This window comes from Theropithecus gelada, chromosome 14 (assembly GCF_003255815.1).
Source record: "Theropithecus gelada isolate Dixy chromosome 14, Tgel_1.0, whole genome shotgun sequence".
In the NCBI taxonomy this organism is placed as follows: Eukaryota; Metazoa; Chordata; class Mammalia; order Primates; family Cercopithecidae; genus Theropithecus; species Theropithecus gelada.
The window spans coordinates 91,010,142-91,035,032 of record NC_037682.1 but is presented as its reverse complement, the minus strand read 5'-3'; the positions used below and the strand labels follow the sequence as shown (position 1 = coordinate 91,035,032).

Here is a 24,891-nt window from a genome sequence, read left to right as displayed (position 1 = left end):
CTTTTAAGCTTTAGTATATATACGTCTGTGAATCAGCTCATTTTATTTCCAATTATATTTTGGAAAAAAATAAAATATACTGCTATTTTTTCATGAAAAAAATGAAAAAAGATTTAACTTTCCATACACATTTTGAAAATATATTAGATACACTTAACATAACTGCACAAATCATGTAAAAGTCCCATAAACTGTACTCTTGAAAGAGTACAAGTCAATTTGCACAACTATTTCAAGTTTAAATAATCGTATAAAAATATATGTAAATGCTGCCATGTTTGACACAGGAGTCACAGGGCACTTGTTTAATTTGTATATGAGCTGTGAAAATGTCAGTCTGTGCCATCATTTGTGGAGGTGTTAATTTAGTCATTTTGAAGATCTGTTCTGATTATTAGAGTAAAATATCATATACTGAAAAGCAGACCAGTTGATTCCATTAATAACAAGTTATTTTCAGTGCTCAGATGGCTGAATTTATTGATTAACTTTTACCAGATTAATTGCTGGAAATTGATGTCCACATGATTATTGTAACAAAATGTTATATACTTACTTTTGGAGTTCTTAGAAGACTGTGAAATTGTCTCTTTTTTTAACATACAATATTAGTTACAATTTATATTTTATAATTTCAATTTAAATACCCTTATTTTGAAAGACACACACCATACATATACACTCTTTTTGGTTTTTTGACAAAATTCAATGATAAGATCAGTGTTACATATTACCATTTCTCAATATTGATAATTTTATGACATAACTATTTCACATGCGCAGGAAGAAGTTAGAGTAGAAGACTAGAATATAAAAGGCTGTGAAGATAGTAAGTTCTTAATACATAAATATTGGCTGTTATTATTGATTTTGTTACTTTTTGGTTTCAAATATACTGGAAAACATTTTGATGTTTACTCATATTCTTCTTGTTTTGGTTAATCACTTAAAAATGGATAATCATTGCCATGTTTAAAATGACAATATTCATGCTTTCTCTCTCAACAAACATATTAAAAAAGATAGATGGACAAAGCAGAATTAGACTGCTTTAATAAAAAATATATATTATAAATAAAATGAATAAACTTTAATACAAAGTAACTCTTAAAAATGTTTCTTTTGCCTAATTTATTTCAATTTTATGAAGTCATTTCTGAGATAAAATGAGGGACTTAGTCAATTGTACATGAGTCTTGATCTTAAAATGCTAAATTCCAGTTGTGTCTGACAATTTATAATATGGCAATGGACAAGTTATATTTATTGCATTATTAGTAAGATGTTTGAATATTCTTATTTGCAACATTGCATTATTAGTAAGACTGTTGAATTTTATTAATTGCATTATGTAGTATTACTACTTTTCTAGTACATATCCTGCCTGTGTAAGATATTTTCTTGAATTGATGAAAAAACTAAAACAAACAAACAAAAAATTCATGAGGATACTATACCTTTCTTGGCTTAAATTCCTAGCTAGAGTGCTGAGAAAATGACTCTATTGTACCACCCAGTGAGTAAACTGGTAAATAATTTATAAACAATATATCATAATGGAGTTTTATGGAACAGATAAATACTATAAATACTATAAATCTATAAGTACTATATTTTTCAAGAAAAGGTCTGCAGACAAGTTTTATTTATAATGTACACTATTTTTCTAATATCCTATATTTACACTATTTTTCTAGTATCCCACAGTGAACACATACGGTCCCTAAATGTGTATTTCTTAGACTTTTCTTTTTGGAGACTGAGTCTTGCTGTGTCACCCAGGCTGGAGTGCAGTTGCTCAATCTTGGCTCACTGCAACCTCCACCTCCTGGGTTCAAGTGATTCTCATTCGTCAGCCTCCCAAGTAGCTGGGATTACAGGTGTGCACCACCACGCCCAGATTTTTTTGGTATTTTTAGTAGAGATGGGGTTTTGCCATGTCACCCAGTCTGTTCTCGCACTCCTGGGCTCAAGCAATCCACCCACTTTGGTCTCCCAAAGTGCTGGAATTACAGGCGTGAGTCACCGCACCAGGTCTTACTCCTTAGACTTTTGCAAGTTACAGGTCTCTACACACAGAGTTATTTACCTGGATACATATTCCATTTTATGTCCACTACTGGCTGCAGGCTATCATGGAATAATAACTTGACTGACAGCAGCTTGATTTACTCTCACCTGCTACTCAAGACTCTACCTTGGGCCGGGCACAGTGGCTCGCGCCTGTAATCCCAGCACTTTGGGAGGCCAAGGCAGGCAGATCACAAGGTCAGGAGATCGAGACCACCGTGGCTAACACGGTGAAACCCCGTCTCTACTAAAAATACAAAAATTAGCCGGGTGTAACGGCGTGCGCCTGTAGTCCCAGCTGCTGGGGAGGCTGAAGCAGGAGAATGGCGTGAACCTGGGAGGCGGAGCTTGCAGTGAGCCGAGATGGCGCCACTGTACTCAGGCCCGGGCCACAGAGCCAGACTCCATCAAAACAAACAAACAAGTAAAAAGACTCTACCTTAGTTTTGAGGTGTCTATTAGGTGAAACTTGCTCACCTATGGCAGAGTAGTTTTATATCCATATTACCACTGGTTTTCAATGGGTTATTTGCCCAGTGAGATTTCTTTAAAATATGTTGTGTAATAAGCTTGTTTACTAATAATCACTTCCTTTACATTAGTCAGTCCTATTACTGAACACCCCAATGCTTAAAGTTTTTCAATCTATTACGATGAGGAGTAATGATACTTCTATCTGGCAATAATCCTGACATATATGATAAAAATGCACAGCATACTTCAAAAAATTGTCCTCAGTTCTGAAATGGCTTTTAGAACTTCTCATGTAAAAAGCTAAGGTAAACTCTTCTGTAATTTATCGCAGTTCTCATTTGACAATAAACTTTATACATACAGATACAACTATATTAATTTGCTCAGGTAATGTATTTTATACGACCAGATGAAAAACATGCTTTCATAGATGCTCATTTGCACACAAATTAGAAAACAATGCATCATTTTAAGTTAGCTTTGAGAATTAAATGTGATGTTGCATAAAATGTTTTTAGCATGCTATCAGGCACATAGCCAATAAGTATTAATTATTTGTGTGCTATTTGATACATGTATAATTATTTCACCTATGTTTAATAAATGCTTTACTTGTAATTTAAATCAAAAGATTTAAAATCACATAATATAAAGGAAGTATCACTCTGGGATTAAAATGATTTTACCTTCCTTCTTAGCTGTGGCATATTAACTTGTTCACACCCTACATGGGATGCATCCTGACTATATCGATTGTTCTTTAGCACTTCAAAATAATCATGACTAACACTTATTTAGTGTTTTCTAAATGCCAGGTATTATTTTATGGGCTTTGCATAGCACCTAATCTTCACAATAACATCATGCAATAAGTAGTAGTATCATATTATACATGAGCACACTGAGGTACAAAAAGGTGGAATAACTACCTCCAGGAGAGTAAGTGGTAAAGTTGGCTTCTGTACTCAGGCAACTTGTTTGTTCACTATGTTGTGCTGTCTCTCCTAATAACACTGATAATAGAGACACTGTGTGAAATTTCCCCATAAGAGTTTCCTTGTATTTTCATTATCATCATCCTATCTTGACCTGACACTTTATAGAGGACCCTGCTTTGGCTTTTCTCTAGCCATGCCCTACCCCTCAGGAAAAGGATTTTGACGGCCAACGAGAATTATCCGTGCCAAGTCTGCTCTAGAACACATTTAGAACACTTGGGATCTCAGAATTCTGCGGTAAAATGATCCAAGGCCTGTCAACATGGCCTGCAGAGGCCTCTTTACTTGGCCATCTCTATGACTGGACTGATGTGTATACTTGTAGGTTGGAGTGGTAAACAAGATGTGGAAGAGGCGAATCGAGCTTGGAAATGAGGACTAGATTGCTCACTTTTGTGCATAAAGCCCTTTTTGGTGTTGTAAACAAGATGGGCAGGCTGCAGATTAGAGACGGGGACCTGGAGCCAGCTTCTTCCAGATTCCACATTTTTGTACCAAACTAAAAGGAGTTAGAAAATTCCAAATTCACAACTGGCTTTTGGGGACTTACAAAGGGACATTTACCAAAGTTGGAGAATAGAATTTTGTTAGCTTAGTTTATGATTTGTGAATACTTAGATATGATATGCAAGCCACTATATGTATTTTTGTCCCAGACCCCACAAATATTAAAGGAGGGCCTGGTTTTCATGCATGTAATAACCTTTTATGTGCAATATCTCATAATAGAATTTGACTGTTACTTCATTTTCTTTACCTACTAGGTCTAAGAAAGCCTATTTTTTCCACTCTGCAGTGCATATTGTTAAATTAACACTTTAAAGGAGAGCACAGAACATAATGGGGATTTAGTTCATTTTATTGACTGAATAACCAGTGGACTTCATCTAGACACATTAATAAAATTATCTCACACTGTCTCATTTAACACCTGAAGATCCACAGAGCTGAAATGGTCATACGCAACAGTGTATTACAGAGGCCAGGCTACTACAGGTGGCATTCTGAATCAATGCTGGCAGAATTTTCAGATTCTAAGATATTTAGTTAATACTGTCTAATAATCCTAAATTATATCCTTTATGTCTTTAAACTGAGCCTGTCTTAATTTTGTTATGCATCACAGTGGTATGAGTAGAAAAATTTGAAAGTGAATAATACTTAATATTCGTGAATTATGATGATTCAATCAACATCCATAAAGAAAGTTTAGAATATTTTAGGTTGATGGCACTAAAGAATTAAATGTTAGCACTTAAGCCACTTTTTAGAATAGTAAGCTCCCTGTAGTATATTTTCATTAATGGCAAACAGCCATTCCTTAATTATAAAGCATTATATTTTCATACTGTTATTCGGTTAAGTATATCATACCAGATCTTTGATTGTGCAAGTTCTAATTATTCTAATATGATAAACTAATGAAATAATGAAATTTAGAAGTTAATTTTTATGGCACTTTTGTTTTAAAACTCTAATTCTTAACAAAATTCTAAGAAATGAGCTTTGCAAATGTTGTTTAAAAACATATTTTCTTCCTGCAACTCCTTTCCTAATATTTACTCTTTATTTTCTTATAAGGATATGCAGGGCTTTAGCAGAATTAATCCAAGGTCCACGGGATATCTATATAAAAGAATGGAAGGTGAATGGTCAAGATAATTTGAGCCTGACAACAAAGAGAGCTATAGCTCTTGAGAAATGTAAATTAAAATGTAAATGTATGACAAGGATTGCAATCCCTAGGAGTTAAAGTAGCATGCTACAGAGATCAATGAAAACATTAATTCTTCAGTTACTTGAGCTGTACATTAAACACCTGTCCCAGACTGCATCTACGCTCATTCACATTTATTCATTCATTCAATAAGTATTTATCGAGTGCCCACTAAATTCCAGGCATTGTGCTATGTGCTAAATACACGAAATAAGAGTTGAATTATTAGAGTTTAAAGAAGGGAGGTACATGTGCAGAACGTGCAAGTTTGATGGCAACATTTCTAAAGAAATGATATTCTAGACCTGAAATATAGGCAGAGATTATTCAGGAGAAGAAAGAGGAAGTAATGTTTCGGGCCAATGGGGCAAGAGGTGCAAAGTCAGAGAGATTGGAAACACATTGGCATATATATATTTGTATTTTTCTATGAAATCATTTGCCAAATTAGGCTAGTGCTATGGCCAGATGAGGGCTTATCAGTCAACGAAAATATGTAAATAATTATCATTGACTCAGAGCCATTAAAATTAAATTATGAGCTCTTATTCATATAATAGATATCCATTTGCACATCCTTCATAAACTATCACTGACACCTTTCTGTGTTGAACTGAAAGATTGGGGCATGCTCTTTATTGCTATTATGCTATTTATTATTATAGTAAATTTAATGACATAATATTCATAGATATCAAAAACTATACTTAACGAGAGCAGTCAATTGAGATAAAAGAACATGATAAGATTCATACATTCATGTATTCCTTTGATAAGCATGTGTTGAGTGTCTACTTGCAAGTAACTACTAGGTGATGAGGATAAAAAGATGAGTTAAATTGTTTTCATTGAACACAAAAGAGGAAAGTAAGGTGTGTACACAAAAGAGTCTGAAGTATGAGAGTGGTCACTTAAGTAGAGGCAAGAGGAGAAACAGACTTACTTTTATTTTTAAGACTGTACCAGTTTGCATATGTGTTAGGCCAAAAGAAAGAAGGTGATAGAAATGGAGAGACTAAAGATATTAAAGATATGGCAAAAATCAAAAGGAGAGAGGCCTTGAGGACAGAATAAATGATTGAACAAAAGCAGATGTGGAAAGAAAAAGTTTGAACAAATAAATGTTACAGGAAAATTTTAAAATAAAGAGAAAGTTATTGGAGTTGGCTTCTGGTGATAAATACTTACTCCATAAAATGTAAGTTAATGTACTGAAAATTAAAGGTCAGGCCAGGCTGAGTTTTGTGTTCTCATTGAATAAACGAGAAATAAGGTTTGAGGAGATTAGTTCAAAATTGAAACAAACTTTACACTTCTTTCTCTTAATAGATTTGGTTTAGTTCCTCCTAAGTTGATGATGATGCTGATGATTGGAAGGGCATTAATTACACTTTGCAGTTTTCAAAAGTTTAATAGTGAGCCCTAAAATTGTGACCAAAGAAATGTTAATGCTAAATACTTCAGATTTAAGACAACTCTTTCTCTTCTTTTACCGTAAAAGGTAGTTGAAAGCATACATAAATATGCAACTCTATATATTCATCAACAAAACATTCAAAAATTGGTATCGCAAGATTTTGCTTCTTGCATAAATCATTCATAGTAAGATTGAAACACTACTAATATTTAAAAATGGGTTGATAAATAAACAGCAAATAAACCTAAGTTGAATAGAACTGTTCTCATTTTTTCACTTTTACTTTTGCACAAACTCAACATTTCTTTGATTTCTCTTGATTTTTCTTTGAATTTATATGTCATGTTTTTCAAATTTAAACTATGTGAAAAGAAATGAAATTAACTGGTAACTATAAAGTTCAGTATAATGTGTACCAAATATTCTCAAGTATCCATATTATGGTAATCAGTCTGATGCAATATTTACCTCATATCTTATAAAATGTATTCACTATATATACTAAATTTTATGATGAAACAAGCTATAAGAGCTTTTTCTGTGAATAATATTTAAGCCACACGTTCAGTTTTTGAGAGTTTTCATGGTATTTATCTTTAAAACACACACACACAAATACAATGACAAAATGCTTTCTGTTCTAATCACTCAATTATGTTTTTCCTATCTTCATTTCAAAGTTTGCATGTATTTGTATCATAGAGTATCATGTTTTTCCACTTTCTGCATCATTTTTCCCTCTTTTTGGTGGTACCTTAGCAAAATAGTCCAACATGTCTGTATTCCCATGCCATTCATCTGCTGCTGAGCAAATACTTGCTAGGTGATTGTTTTTATCAGAGTGTCATAAATTTCGTGAAACTGAACAGTCAGTAAATCTCTTCTCTGTATCCAATAATCTATTGCCTAAAATTACTGAACAAATTAAAAATGAATATAGAAAAATTGAGTATTTTCTTAATACTCTGAGCTTCTACACATTTTAAAGTGTAAAATCCTCTGACATTTTTTCTTAGAAGTTTAGAAATACTAAGTAACATTTATTTTAAATGTTAGATAGGGTACTGCTGATTCTTTCACGCCATCTATTTCTCAATACAAGGGCCATACAAGCTAAGACAACAACTGTTTTCTTTGTTTTTGGATCCAATGCTCAGGAGCAAGTACATACACACATTCATCCCTTCCCTTGTTAAGCAACTGTCCACCATTCTGTAAAATCACAGAGGTAAGAAAGTAATTTTAATTGTATGACAGTGGAATGTATGTGACTCCAGCTAGCATCCTTGTGTTTGACACTTGTAAACTCTCTATTTTCCTCTCATCGCAAGGGGAAGTCTTGGTCTTCCATTTCGCTTTTACTTTTAGTGTTTTCTATTGAGGCAAAGTGAATACAATGAAGAGCAGCATGGCTTTTCTGAATTTGTCTAGTGATAGAAAAAATGAGAATGTGGAACCTTTATGCAGTTCAACAGTATTTCCTATTAATGACACAGCACTCTTGTTGAGAACGGATTGATCTGAAGAATGGTATCTCAAGATAAAGACGACAGAAGAAGAGGAAAAAACGAGGTAATACTCTGTTCCCAGACTTAAATATAGCCAATGATCTGAAAAGCCAAGAAATGCTTTGTGGTTTGTTAAAATAAATTCCTCTTTAAGATCTTCATTTTGGGCTACAACATATTTGTTACTTTTTTATTGCTGATGTTTCTACATGAATTTATGAAACTGAATTAATGGACTCTATTCTTAATTCAGTTTTCAAAATTTTCAATAGTTTAATATTGATTTGAAAACAAAAAAGTCTTTTCAGTTTTCAATCAATTATTTACTCCTCTTATGATGACTTTATTATCTGATAGAGAAATATGACATTTTAGCTAGTTGTGAACCTGTTGAATTGAAAAAGCATTATATGATCAATAGAACTAATAATTAAGTTTAAGATTTATTTTAGTTACAGATGGGACATTTTACTTATCAGACCTATTTGTGATTTGGTTCAGTGGCGAAGTCCATATATAATGTATAATATATCTTTCATTATAAAATGTAAGATTTATTATTCATTTTATAATGACAGATGTATTATACACACATATATATGTACTACATATTATAAGAGGTTGTAAAATAATTTATATCCTTCTTGTTTTTTTTTTTTGCATTAAGAAGTATTAACTTTGTAGAAGTTATGGACAATTATCAATGATGTAAGAAATGAAAAATATTTGCTCATGTTTCAGCAGAGCTAAAAGAAGCGTTGGTCTACTGCTCATGTTTTTGTAATAAGCAATATTACATGCTTTGCAACAAGCAATGCAGGTGTTGTAAAATTCATTGAGTCAGTGGAATTTAAATTTTACAGCTAGACAGGAGGAATAAGTTCTAGCATTGTTATATACCACTGATGACTACAGTTAACAGTAATGTATAGTTTACAATAGCTAGAAGAAGAATATTTATTGTTACCAACACAAAGAAATGATAAATGTTTGAGATGATGGATATACTAATTACTCTGATCTGATCAGTATACGGTATATGTAACATCAATGATATTATCAAAACATTACTGTGTATCTTATAAATATTCAAAACTATTATTTGTCAATTAAAAGTACAAAAAACTTTTATCATAATTTCTTTCAGAATAGACAAGTGTAATATCTTTATTCCAATTAGGGAACTACAGCTTGGACAAATAATTAGTCTTATTGATGTTATTAGGTGAAGGACCAGAAATGAACCTATAAGCACTTAACTGAGAGCTCACTCTGTGTTATACCTCACTAAAGGTAATTGTTCTTTATGAAGTATTTTTCAATGTTAGCCTCTTTAAAGCACGGTATTATTTAGAGCAGAATGTATTAAATTAAATTCTGCTCTAAATTAATAAAAAATTAATTAAATAAATACCTCGGTGTTTATGTTAGGTAAAGCAGTTTATAAAAATTATCAAAACACTTTCTTATTTTTAAAGCAGCTTGCAATCTCCTGATAGGAAAAGTAATTTTTGTAAAGAGATGTCCCAGCCGGGCGCAGTGGCTCACACCTGTAATCCCAACACTTTGGGAGACCAAGGCAGGTGGATCACGAGGTTAGGAGTTCAAGACCAGCCTGGCCAAGATGGTAAAACTCTGTCTCTAATAAAAATACAAAAATTAGCTGGGCATGGTGGGGTGTGCTTGTAATTCCAGCTACTTGGGATGCTGAGGCAGAGAATTGCTTGAACCTGGGAGGTGGAGGTTGCAGTTAGCCAAGATCACGTGACTGCACTCCAGCCTGGGTGACTGAGACTCCATGTCAAAAAAGAAAAAAAGAAAAAGAAAAAAAGAAGAAAAAATATGTCCCAAAGCATTATTTTTGGCAGAAAATGATGTCAGCAAAAGTATAGAGATGGGACAACTAATTATAGGTTTTGGTAGTACTGTGGCTGAATTTAAAATCTATCCATTGTTGTAGTTGCAAAGGAGCCTAGAAAAGAGTTGCTAAAGAACAGTTATGGAACTCCTTAATGGAACACTGCAAAGTCTGAAATGTGTTCTTTAAACTGTGGAAAGCATTAAAGCTTTTAGAGCAAAGAAATGACATGACAAGCTTGAGTCCCTGAAAGATTATCCCATCAGAATTATTGACATGTTGGAGAATAGAAGGAGAGAAACCAGTCTGGAGAAAAAAATTTCCAGTGAGATTCCCTGAAGGAATGTTGAGTGAGTGATATTTAGAAGCCTACTTTGAATATGAGAAAACGGGCTTATTTATCTGGATTGTTTTTATGTGATTGAAGAAGACAAAATTATATTCTCTTCATTGGATCTTCACTGGATCTTCTACTTTCAGTGGGGCGAGAAAAGAAGACAATGGTATTTACACAAACATCTCTATAATTTTCACAGACATGAATTTTATTTCTTATAAAATCTGGCAATGCCTCAAAGCATTTTAAATTGACTTCTTGCTGCTATGTGTTTGTTTCTGTTAATATGTAAAAGGACTAGGAAAAAGATCAACTCAGAACATCACTGGCAAATGGGTAGGAACCACAGGTCAAATAAAAAATGTGTTATAAACATAAAGGGATGGTCAAATATTAAACATAAATTAAAATAAAAACATACTTTCTTTTAGAACCATTCTGTTAGGCACAGAACAAGCAGTTTGGTAACACTGTGTTGGCTACAGTGGGACGAGACAGACATTGTAATACACTAATAGTGGGAGTATTAGTTTGTACCTTTGCTATGGAGGGAAACTTGGCAGTAAAAGCAAAATTTTAAGTGTACGTTCTCAATGACCTAGCAATACAACTTCAAGATCCATTCATATAAAATTCATAACTAAGAATTTTAATTTCATATTTGTTTTCATATGAGAAGTAAATTGATGGATAGTTTTAGGTGAGGAACTATTCATATAAATCATGTATAACTTTATCAAAAGTACTCTTAAAAAATTACATACCTTTTTGTTATGTAGCTACCCAAAATTAAGAAAAATTGATACATTATCTATAAATAGAATGCTATATGTATAAAAAAGTCTCTTAATGATTACTATTTCTGAGGGAGAGAGTTGGAATACTACTTTAGGAGAGAGGTTTAGCTTTAATTACATTCTTTTTCATAGCAATTTTAAATATTTACAATAAAAATAATTTTTAAAAAGATGCTTTAAGTTGTACAACATGTTTTGATACACATACATATAATGAAATGATTACTACAGCCAAGCAAATTAACATCCATCATCTCATGTAGTTACCTTTGTTTGTCTACTCTATTGGCAAATTCCCATAGACACTATGATATTACTAACATAGTCCTCATATTGTACATCAGGTGTCCACACTTATTCACTTCATATAACTGCAACGTCTTTGTACCCTTTGACTTCCATTTCCTCATTCCACCCTCCATCCACCCTCACCCGGTTTTCCCACTCCTGGTAAGCACTGTTCTATTCTTTACATAAGTAAGATACTGCAGTATTTTTCATTCTGTCTGCTAACATCACTTACCAAAATACTCTCTAAGTTCATCTATGTTGCTGAAAATGGCAGATCTCCTCTTTGAGCATAAGTAATGTATAAGAAATTCACACAACTTCATAGTAAAAATAAAAATAAAAACTTGATGAAAAATGGGCAAGGATCAGAATATATATTTTTCCAAAGAAGACATAAAAATAGTCAACAGCTATATAAAAAGGTGATATCACCTTACACCTTTTAAGATGGTCTTTATCAAAGAGACAAGGGATAACAAGTGTTGATGAGCATGTAGGAAAAAAAAAAAAAAAAAAGCACTTGCAATTTGGTAGGAATTTAGATTAGTGCAGTCATTGTGGACAACAGTATGGAGGTTTGCAAAGAAATTAAAAGCAGGGTTATCATATGACCCAGAAATCTTCCTTCTGAATATATACCCAAAGTAAATAAAATCACCACCTCGTAAAGATACCTGCACCCCCACATTGATTGCACCATTGTTCACAATAGCCAAGATATGGAAACAACAGAAGCTTCTGTCAATGAATGAATGGATAAAGAAATTTGTGGTACATTAGTCCCTCCTTATCCACAGTGTGACTTTCCACCGTTTAATTTACCCAAGATCAGCTGCAGTCCACAAATATTAAATAGAAAATTACAGGAATAAACAATTCATATTTTACATTTGCACCATTCTGAATAACAAGATGAAATCTGCTGCAGCCACACTGTGTTCCACCAAGATGCAAATCATCCCTTCCTCTAGCTTATCCACACTGTGTATGCTACCTGTCCCCTGGTCAATTACTAGCCATCTCAGTTCTCACATAGATAATATATAAAAAATATAGAGTTTGGTACTAGCTGTGGTTTCAGGCATCCACTGAAGGTCTTGGAATGTATTTCCCACAGAAAAGGAGGGACTGCTGTACATATATTTATACAAATAAAATATTCATACTATTTCATACTTCTAATTGTGAATTCCATATTAGAATAAAAAGAGATGAACACAATAGTGTTCATTGAATCAAGATTTCTAGTCATAAGAAATACTTCATTAGGTGGTCTTTAAGTTTACAACACAACCAATGGAGCAGATCATTTGTAATCTCACAAAAAATAGATAAAAAATCATATTTGAAGTCACTTTTATACAATATTTGACACTCTATAAATGAAGAGTTAGAAGAAAAAGTTATAATTATTTTTATTACTGGAATGCAATTCTCCTTCAAAATAACTTGTTTTCATATATCCATCCTTAAAATGGAGTCTGTATTATTTTGTCTATGGGAAAAAGATTCATAAGGTGTATTTATTTTTTTTCAGGTTTTATTTTTATCTCATGAGAAAATTTGAATTCTTCTGGTGTATTTGAAATGTAAGAATAAAGTAACTAATGATAGAGCCATTCCTACACATAAAAAAAGAAATGTATCTGAGATAGATAACTTATTCAAGCATTAAAGACAAACACTAACCAACTAGGGATTAGTATTTACTAAAAGTAGTTAATCACAGAAGTACATCAAGGGACTTTTAATCAACTATTAAAGTTTAATAGATGTTTTAAAAAATCTATTAAACATCTCAATTTTAAGACATCTATTAAAATTCTGATATTGGCCCAGCACAGAGGCTCACACCTGTAATCCCAGCACTTTGGGAGACCGAGGCGGGTGGATCACCTGAGATCAGAAGTTCGACACCAGCCTGGCCAACATGGAGAAACCCCATCTCTACTAAAAATACAAAGAATTAGCTGGGTGTGTTGGCGCATGTCTGTAATCTCAGCTACTCTGGAGGTTGAGGCAGGAAAATTGCTTGAACCTGGGAGGCAGAGGTTGCAGTGAGCCAAGATCATGCCATTGCACTATAGCCTGGGCGACAAGGGCAAAACTCTGTCTCGAAAAGAAAAAAAAAAAAAAAATTCTGATACGTAGGAGATATTAGACCATATATAATGTCTACACAGGAGAAGTTATAAGAATTATAACTGAGAACACTAGGTCATTTCTTCCTTCTAAATTAATATTTATCCAAGCAACTGTATGGCATTTCTGAATAGTTGGCATTTTGATATGCAACATGAAAAACTAAGCCATGAATTTAGACCTTAAGAACGATTATCTTAGAAGAAAAATACATGGAGCAAAGATTAAAAGACACCTTTGTTTCAGGTGAAATATCAATTCCAGGTTTGTTTGCTTGTTTTTAAATAGTTCATGGTATAAATATTTATTTAATGACTTCCTCACTAAACAGTACAAAATTGCTTTCTATCAGCTCCCTCTCCTGTCTGCTTGGTGGCTTTCTTCACCTTTCTTTTTTCCTCTCTATCCAACAGTTCCAGACCCAATAAATTTTTCTCATACCTTTTTTGAAAGAAAATATTCTTATCTGAGATTTCTTTCTTCCATTTCTTTCTGCTATATTATATCTTCTGCAACAGTGGAATAACCAGTAAATGTTTCAGGAAGAGGTTTACTTATTGGATGGGTATAAAGGACATACATACTTAAAATATTATATGATTTACCACACAAATAGTAAAATGTGTTTTTATTTTATAATAACTCATTGCCAAAGTAGCCAACCCAAAAAAGCTACCATAGTAATATATATCTATATGTCATTTTTGGAAAAATTTGTAAAATGTTTACAAGCTTAAATCATTGTATTTTTGCTCTAAAATACAATTCACAATTTAAAAGATTACAGTTTAGATTTGTTTTAAAGAGTTAGCATTAGACACCACATTTGTAGCACAAGTCTGTTTCAAAATACTACTTTTTTAAAGTAGCAAAACAGACAATAAAAGTGAAAAAGAATATAATTGGGGAACATTGTTAATTTCAAATAAATGTATTCTGTACTATTTTGTTATCACACAGGATTCAAAAGACATTATGTGAAATATCTTCCTCTACCTACAAAATAGAATCTATGCTCTAAGTAATTTTGTAAAGGCAAATTAAAGACTTCCCTTTTCAGGCCCAACAAAACAAAATTAAAGTAAAAGGTCCAGAAGAGGTAATCACTGTCAAAATGAGCAAGTAAAATAAGGTCATTAAAAGAAAACATGTCACCATCAGCAAATATATATGAATACACAGCATCCAGCCAAGAAAATAAGTGATTTTCTTCATATTTAGAATCCTAGAGTTACTGTACCCACGTATATTTATACTAAATTTAAATAATTTTATGCCTTAAAACGTATAAGGAAAAAAAGAAATTTTATAAGCATATAGCTGAAGATATGAAGTAATTTTGGTTCCTAAATCTACAGTCTCATTTCCTTCTTGCAAAAAGAATGATGAGTTACTAGTCAATATCATCTTTTACAGGGAAAGAAATGAAAACGTATAAAGGTTATTGTGTTGCTCAGGGAAACACCTGGGTTAAACCTGTGTCTAAGAAGCTCATGCTCTTTTTGTGACCTCATCATATGCCATGAATGTGGTTTTTTCTCTCTTCTCTCTCTTCTGTGGAGCTCATTCTAGATGCAGTTGTCAATCCCTAGATTTTCATGTCATTCCATTCTTCTCTTTGTCAAAACCTCGTAACTCACACAGTCATAGAGTAACAGTGGATCAAAACCTGAAGAATATGCTTTAAATTCATTTACTTTAATTCTTTTGATTGAGAAATTAATAAACTAGGGAGAGAAGCAAGGTGACCTGTACAAGTCACAGTAAAGGGAAAAACTGGGAAGAAACTCAAATATCATCCAATATTGAGATAAATATTATTCTCTTGCTTTGGAACAAAATCCCAATTTTTTCAGTTTATCTCTTAGAATCCTCCAAATTTCCTCATTTTATGTATTTTTAACTTCTCTCTTTGCATTAAGAGCATTCTTTCTGTACATTAATTAGCTTTCCTACCTTTTTCCTACACATTTGTTTCGTTTCTGCCTTTCTTTACAACAGCTGAAAAGAGTTTGTCCAGGAAGTTAGTTTAATGTATCACAACAATGACCATTTCTGTTCCTCCAATGTTTCTACAGTCTATTACAGGTAATTTTTCCTTAAGTTTCTTATTAAGCTCTGTCCTGACTGAACAATTTTCCATCTTTTCATTGTCAGTGGTCAAACTTCTCACTTCCTTTGAATCCCCAAAAGCATATGGTATCAAACATACTAGATTTATTAATAGTATATATTCGAGAAAATTCTTTGAATAAAAGATGAGATACACAGAATAATCTTTAAATGCTGATGTTCTAAAGATCTCAATATCCCCTTCCACAATTAGAACATGATTGTGTCTCATTTAAAAACACAAAACAAAACAAAACAAAAACAAAACAAAAAAAAAAACCCAGAATATTTTGGTAGAAGATAAGCTTAGAATGAGAATTGAAGTAAAATAAAAATTTCCTCCTAGACTTAAAACTTTAATGATTTTAACACTATCATTTTTTTTTACCATTGAAAAGTAGATATTTTTTCTTGTATATTACATTAGGACAGGTATTTTGTATGTAAAGATTGTTTCTTTTCCAAAATTATACAGCTAATAAGTTTTAAAGTCAAAACTGAACCTAAAAATCAAACACCAAATCCTTTAATCCATATGGCTCCCTATGTTAGATATATTATTATAATTATTAAAATAATGTTTACGGTGATTTCTGCCACTATTACTACTATTAGTATTTGGAAATGGCCATATAAGCAAAGCTTCATTGGCTTCATAGTTAATCCACTCCTGCAAAGTAAGTTTTATCAGCAGCACTAATATGTCATACTAAATAAATGAAAGAAATCAATCTTATTTATAACATATAGAAATGGCTTTTTTGCCACAGCATCTCAGCCACATTCATTTTTACCTTGAATTTGGCTATTTCATGAGAGATTAGATGGCTCTGAGATATTAAAGTGAGCAGTATAATGAGATGCCAAAAAACACAACATTCATTTAAAGTGGTTAGGTGAATCTTGGAACCAAAATCACTTTAAAATAACTTAGGCAATGGAAAGTAAATGCAGCAATTAGAGAACTAACGTTAGCATGAAATTGTCCAAGCTGGAAAGGCTCATTAGGAGAAAAGTTAACAGAAGTCTCCAGAAGGAGAAATATTGAAAATCTGCATCTTAGTCACATACACCTCTATCACTGCATATTTCACATTGAATTATATTCACCCTATGGGTGTATTTCCTCCACCAGGTTGTGAACTATTTATTCTCTTTTATATTCTTACTTTGTACTGCCACTGTCCACAGTAGACCATTTCTGTGAGTAAATTAATGTTGAAATTGCTTTAAATGTGAAAGAAATTACTTTTCATTAATTTTACTTACTGTGGCACTTACTAACAAGACCACGTTAAACAATGAGAAACAAACAAACTCAGTCATACATTTTTTAAATAGTTAATATGTATAATTTTCATAAAATCAATTCTGGATCATTTAACTTCAATCTCAAGCAACTACTCCTCCTTACTAAGATTACTGTTACTTGAAAATGTTAAAGAATTGAATGTAAGTTTTAGGAAAGTAAATACCTAAAGACAGTAAAAATTCAAGAATGAAAATGACTATTCATTGGGCTTCAAGAATATGTTTTATATTTTATTTTCAAATTGGGGTTATACCCTTAGTATATAAAATACTTCAAATAAAATATTGACATTTTTAGTCACAGTCTTTCATCTCTACTACACTTATCGTGCTATCTCTAAATATTCAGTGTTTAAAGAAAAAGAGTCTTAAAACTTGAATTCATTCCCCCCAACACATAAATTGCTTGTCACAATTTGACAATTAAAGCATCAGAAGAAGGCATCTGTAAAAGTAATGTAATACCAGCAATTCAGCAATATTTAAACTGCCTTCCACTCAAATGCACTATGGTAATTTTATGTTTTATCATATTCAGTTCTACTGAGGAATTTTTAATGTATATATTCATTGTAAAATAATTTATATGACATTATTAAAATTAAGCATAGATAAACTTTGGTTCAGATACAATGATGATTAACTAGTATTACAGTTCCAAATTTGTTCTCTATTAACCTCCTTTAATATTATCACAGAAAGACTAGAATTTATATACAAGTTGACATTTGAATTTTAAAACAGAATAATAGTGCATATTTCTAGAGATATATTCTCTGCTTTATTAGCAAATGCTCTAAAATCGTTACTACCTTTAAAAAGCCCATGAATTAAATTTTACCCAAAATTTGTCAAAGAAATATACTCTCATCTACATTTCTTGTTGAGTTTATATTTGATTTAGGGCTTCCATTAAACGTTTATTACCAGGAAAAAAAGAAAACCTGCCAGTCTGGGAAAAATCAAAAAGTATTATAGGGCAAATGGATGTTCCCTTACATATATGCCATGTAATAAAATCACTTAAATCCTTCTTTCTACTTAATTATAACACTCTAAAAGGTTCCCAAGTTTCCTAATTAAAACTGTCAAAAAAAAAAAAACAACTTCTGTCATTTGATGTAGCTGTTGAGTGCATACCAAGTTCATTGTGAAAAAGTTCACATCTAGCAGTTAAGTTCTATAGTTGCTGGTTAAGAGAATGTGGGTACAGCAGTTTCCAGAGTTAATATAATTGGATCTTAATTTTCTAATCTTAAAAGACAATGTTTTACAGATAATCAGTGGCAACAAGGAAATTACCTATACTTATATCCTAATACAAGGATTTGATTTGAATAGATATAAAAATAATCAAGATGTCCACAGTATAAAATAAAGTATAAGCTATAAATAGCTCTGATCTTAAAATTTAAGAGATGTGAGTTCTAATTCCATCTTTTGCATTACTTGCTATGTTGAACACATCACTTCACCTTTTTATACCCTTGTTTATTAGTGAATAAACTTTTTTATGAATAGGTAAAAATACGAGCTCTGTATGGCCCCTTCCAATATTAAATGGTATTTATTGTCACTTTTTCCTAAGTGTCCCCCAATTAATCATCAATAAATCATGAGATTTGTGCTGAATTTGAATGATATGGTTATTTTAGCATGAACTCTCATTCATCAGCTCACACATTAGAATAACAGCATCACAAAAGGAAGAAGAGAGTATTAAATAGAATTACGAAGCTTAGAGTTTCAATTCTCTTATCAATGCTATAATTTTGAAATTCATATCATCAAAAATACAAAATTAGAAAAGAAATAGTGGACATTAACAAGTTGTTTTAATAATTTTTGCTATATGGGAAATAGTATTAAGCCAGTCTATATCTTTTAGAAAACAATATGAAGAGGAAAGTTTTAAAATAATAGAATAAGGCAAAATACAATACCTAACAGGTTAAACATGAGACTTTTCACAATGTTTTCAGATATATTTGGGGTCATTCAATCTGTTCCAGTGCCCAGGAATTCCTATTATATTTAATGATCATGAAACTGTCAATTAAATAAAAATTTATTTTTAGAAAACAATAATTCTTTTAAAAATTCCTATTGTCACTCACCTGTAATTTCTAATAATATTACTTTTAGTCATCAGAGATTTTGTCTAGCTTAGTAAATGTAAAGGCTGAAGAACATAGTATCTCAACAAATATTGCACAATTGAAAGTAAGTTCTTGCATGTAACAGAAATGGGAGAACCTAGGTGAATTAAAATAGTTGTAATAAATTCTTGAGTATTGCCTTTATAATTTGTTTAATTTCAGAAAAAAATCCTTCATAGTTACAAATATAAAATGAATTAAGAAAATAAAGATAAAACTTTATATACTTAAAAGTAAAATTCTCACAAAATCAACATCCCATTTCTCTACTATTTATATGATAAATAAAAACTCCTGCAACTAATATTTGTAAAAATACATTAATAGACCTGGTTGCAGCTCCAGATACTTTATTACTATCATTATAATATCTCTCGATGAGAACATCCCAGTATTTTTAGCCTCATAATGAATGCTTCTGCCAATACTCACAAAGGAAGAGAATTTCAATTTTTTTTCACCTGTATAATCAGCAACATTTCTCTTCATAAACCTATACTACATTTACTACTGGATAGTAACGGAAGATGAGATGTTCTCCTTTCTGGGTTGTTAGCAGCTGTAAGAAGGATATGAAGTACATCCCTACTCCCTTCATAAAATGTTTAAATATATATTTATACTTTTCCAGACAATGGGTATGAAAGAGAATTTTTGATCTTTCACATAAATGAAATATTTCTTGCCTAAATGCAATTGCTTTGGATACTGTTCAGTTTAGTCACTTTACCTTTAACTGGCTCCATATTTTCTAGTAAAGATATTAACCATGATACTATTTTTCATCAAAAACTCATAAAATGTATTGGCTCCTTGCTTTTTATCTAGGCCTCCACTCTGCAAATTGAGTGTGAGAAATATTTGGAAACATGACTGGCATAAGAGGAAATAGGTGAGTCCTGTCAGATCTGTTATGAGAAGGTCATTTGTGAAAATAAATTAATTAATTAAAAGTGGTAGCCATTAAGCAACAAGTTATTTAGATCATTATGAGTTTTTAAGAACCACTTAGGAAAAAAGAAAAAACAATCAACTTCACACCTGTGTTATAAAAATGTATCGAATGAAACATTTTTTGAAATGTTTAAAAATGGCAGCGATCACAAGAAATTCTAGCTTAAGAAACACATGGGAAATGAATATGACTGTAATTTCTTAAGATTCTCATGAATGATAGATCTCACGCTATTTTATATTAGATTACAAATGGTAGATCCATTTTTTTTATTTTCATAAAACAGACAATCTTGATTTATTTTTCAGAATGACTTTGTGGCCTCTGTGGACATTTCCCAGCTCCCTGCACTGCAGAAAAGAGAAACTACCATACTTGAATAGCTTTGTAACACTTATGAGCTTACGTGTGAGGAGGGTATAAGTTCAAAACTATAATATGCAGTACTCTGGGATATAAAACTAAAGACCTGTGTTTTAATTTATGGGGATGAATAGACATAAAATTATCTATAATTAGCTTATGCAAATATAATAGGTAAAACATAACTGAAGTTATACAGTGTTATGTTAAGTTCCTGAGATTCAAGTCAATGCTTCAGAATAATTTTGATGAAGAAATCAATTGTAAAAACCAGTTTTCTAAAAAAGCAAATACATATTTCCATTTAAAAATTGCTCTTATAGCCACTCTATTAAAACACTATATTTTATGTCATTCAATTTAAATAAATCAACTAAAAACACTGTTTAAGTATCTGGGAAAAATATAAACTAATAATATTCAATTTATTAGAACCCTTCTAACGATACATATTTGAATCTCCAAAAATCATAAAACAAGATTACTTACTTGAGTGGGTAGGGAGATGGAACATAGTTCATAGTAGTTTTTAATCTTAAATCTTAAGCATTAGGAGTTTTCTATACTTCATTACTTTTTAAAATGGACCAGCCTCTAATGTGGAGTTATTGATCACAAATGCTCAGAAAATAGACCTCTGCAGTGATTCTACTGCTTTGAGCTTCCGACCAGTCTCTTTCCTGCTATAAAGTGTTAAGAAGTTCATGTAACATATTAGCACAGCCTTACAACACTGTTCTTAACATCTTGTGAGAAACACATGGCTCTCTTACTTTATGCTTGGATTGTCAGAAAGAAGAAAGAGATTAATAAAATCAACTACTGAAGTCAGAATTTCAAGAACACAAACCACATGAATGTATGAGTTTATTATTTAAATTAAGAGAAACAAATTTCCAACAACTTAGTAAAAATTAAAATACCCATATTTAAAAAGAAAGTTCAAAGACAATAGGTAATCAAGATAGGTGAGAAAGAATGGATTCAGCAAATTACATAATATCTGAACCTCATAAAATTCTGAATTAGTTTGACTGATGAAGGAGACACCGAACTCTGCTACAACTTTGTTTTAGCCAATCAAACTCTGTACAATCAAATCATCTTCACAGTATTACAGCCATCTAGAGAAGTTTTCATCATTTTTACTTTAATCTTTACAAAATATGCCTTTATTTTGTCTAGAAGTAAGACAAACTCCAAAATGCTTTGGCCAGCCTATGTGGGCCCTTTGCCCTTTACTGACACCCTCTGGTCCTTATTGCTAAGTCAGCTGTGACAGACAATCACACTCTTACCTCTACCCTGAAAGTGGTCTAGATTTTCTAAACTGTGAAGTAAAAGAGACATTTAAAGAAATACATATTAGCCAAACCTGGTACATTTCTAACAGATAGTGCTACTTAATTGGACACATAAGATTGAAGTAAATTTTCACAAGCTACTAATTTTAATGATTCATCTTACGTAAACATATTCTATATATAGATTCATGATCTGATTTCAGTGTGGTTCCCTAAGAATTGTTTCAGACCACCTAATACTTGAAGTACTGACTGCTCACCTTGAGAAACATCCAGGTATTTCAGCTATTCATTTAAAAATTCCACAACTGTAGCTTTTGTGATGTATTTCCAAAAGCACCTTGGTATACATGTGCCTCACAACTTACAAAGTCTGGCATTTAGTTAATCTATGTGATTGTATTTTTATCTAACTTTTAAGAATCTAACTTTCTGTTTAGTTGTCTATGGAATCAGAAAGAAATTAAAATTAGCAGTTTTTTCTCCCCCTTTCTCAATTTTCAGAAGTTTTAAATAATTTAAAGGATACACCAATTCCTAAGCAAAAACACTGGCACTTGTAATAATAATTTCACTGATTTTCTATTTTCAGATAGGCTTTAATATTATTCCTCACACTCCAGCTATTTTTCAAATTATATTCTTTATATTGCATTTTCCTTTTTGTAACTTTAACTCTGATTTTGTTTTTGCTTTTCCTCCCTTTAACAGACTTAGATGATCTTTGTATGTAATATCTTTAATTTGTTATCATTAGTTTTATATGACATATTCTTAGTCACATCTCTTTTCGATTAAAGTCAGAGCAAACTTATGCCTGTTAAGTTTAAGACCCAGTATACTAGTCCCCACATAACTTAGAATAATTTGAGCATGAAACAGGAGAATATGCAAGCAACCATGAGAATTGCCCAAAATTGACTACAGGCATTTTCAAAAACAGTAATGACCTAGTCATTATTTTCTAAAATACTGAGAGTCACAATATTAATCATAATGAACCCCCTTAAGCTCCCTGTAACAGTCATAAGTACTTCTGTAGTTCTGTTGCAATTTAACAGTAATCGATGATATCTGCATTAATTTTTAAATTCAACTATTTGTCTATATTTTTTAAATGCTAGTATTCTAATGAACATCTACTTCTTTCATCCTTATTTCCACAGTCGAAACTGAGAATCAAAATAGAAGTTCTGGCCCTCTAAATGATTTTCTCTTTTAAATTAAGAAATAAATGAATTTAATGTAGGTAAGGCATTGAACATACAACAGTTTAAAAGTTTTTTGCTTCTCACCTGCATTTAAATTACCACATGAAATTATATTTTTCTTGGGAGAACGGTTCTAAGATTTAAAAGTAATATAGTTCTAACATATGTAGTGGATTCTGGTTCTTTTGCAAATAAATATAGTTGAAACAACGTATTGTTCAGGTCATCAGAGTAATTCTCAGCTTACAGTACATCAGGTTTATATATGTGCAGATTGATATTCCCTTCGATATAGCTCCACACAAAACATGTTAAGGATGTCTGAACATAATTTTTTAACCTATCACAATCCTATACAACCTTTAGAAAAAAGCTCAGCCTAATCCAAGGTACAGTTTTTCTCAGTCTCACGAACTTTGTAGAACTCCACTCACAGAGCATCCCTACTGAATTTTAACAAGTTATTGCAATGCCAGATACCCAATTATTTAGTCTCAGAAACTCATTGCTCAAACATAAGACATACATCCAGTACCTGAGAACATCCTATTTTCCGAACATTTAGTTTCCTTTGTAGAAACATCCTCACTTTATCCTGGCATTTATCGCCTTACAATTTACGTGTAGGAATTGTCTACTCTTATTTTGGGTGGCATTAGGAGATACACAAATGGGTTATATTTACTCTTGTTTCAACTTTTTGCCATAATATCCTAGCAGAAAATAAAATCGTGTTTTCTTTCTTATATTTAAAAAAAGCTTCATCTTACAGTTTTTACATTCTGACAACATGGCAAGAAAGGATGGCTTTGCAGAAGCGAGTGTGTCAAAAATCCTAAGTGGCTGGGAGATGAAGTGCACAATCACAGAACGCAGTCACTGGCAAAGGAATGTCAGCCACTTACCAATAAGATGCCAGACTCCACTGTCCTTCCTCTGTGACTCTCAATTCCTGTCTCCCATCCTCCTGCCCATCAGCACAGTTCAGAGAGAGCGGTTCCTCGGGTCCTTTGCAGCCTGTGGCAGAGGCGAATTGCGGAGTTCTTAATCATTCAGAGGGAATCCTCCAGCTTGCCCTGCCTCTTGCAGCAGAGGGGACCCAGGTAACGCATCCTCTCCGCCCCGAGCTTTAATGGCACTTTGGCTGCCGTCTTCTCGCAGTTCCGCTCCCCCAGCCGTAGTTGGTTATATTGGGAAGTAGGTGCGGCGCCTCCTCCGGCTGGTGTGTTTGGGGCTCGCGTGTTTTCCTCCAATGCGTCCGCGCGCCCCGCGCCCCGCGCCTCTGACTGGCTGTGTCCTCCCGGGGCGGCCCCTCGCCCCTCCCCGCCCGCCCGCGCTGTCGCCGGCGCCCGCGTCCAGCGCCTCACTGCCTCCTGCTGCAAAGGTTCATTTAGCATGTCCCCGGGCTTAACGAACTGTGTGCCTCCAGGAGGCTTCTCTGTGTTTCTCCACTCGCCTCACCAGTCAACCGGCATTCTCCTTCCCTGCTAAGTACAGAGGACTTGCCCCCCTCTCCCCGGCGTGTCTGCTCTGCAAACCGTCCGTATTTAACATTCATAGATTACAAAGCAAACGTGCTGGCTGGAGACACGGGAGATCCAGGCGAGGGTCCCTTCCTCCGCTCCTGTCTTCTCTCTGATTTCTGGAGTCCCCGGCTCACACCTCTGACAGCAGCAGCACAGACTGACGCTTTCACTTAGGTCGGTTTGAGACTGGACTTTTTCACTTTGTAGAATTTTCTTAAGTCCAGAATGGGAAGCACTTCTCTTTTGTTTCTGCACTCACGAGTTTCACTAAGGACTATCAGGCTCTGCCTGTTTATATTTCTCTTTGATTTGGGGTGTTGAGTCAGTTCTAAAAAAAAAAA

General features: G+C 32.8%; 1 protein-coding gene across 2 annotated transcripts in view; it reads right to left on the bottom strand.

The window, feature by feature from the left end:
- Positions 1-24,223, bottom strand: part of CNTN5 (contactin 5) — a 1,331,129-nt gene extending 1,306,906 nt beyond the window's left edge. For both annotated transcript variants that reach the window (XM_025357811.1, XM_025357810.1), the window contains exon 1: positions 23,930-24,223. The gene's annotated coding sequence lies outside the window, so the exon portion shown is untranslated. The remainder of the gene's footprint in view (positions 1-23,929) is intronic.
- Between the last annotated feature and the right edge of the window lie 668 nt (positions 24,224-24,891).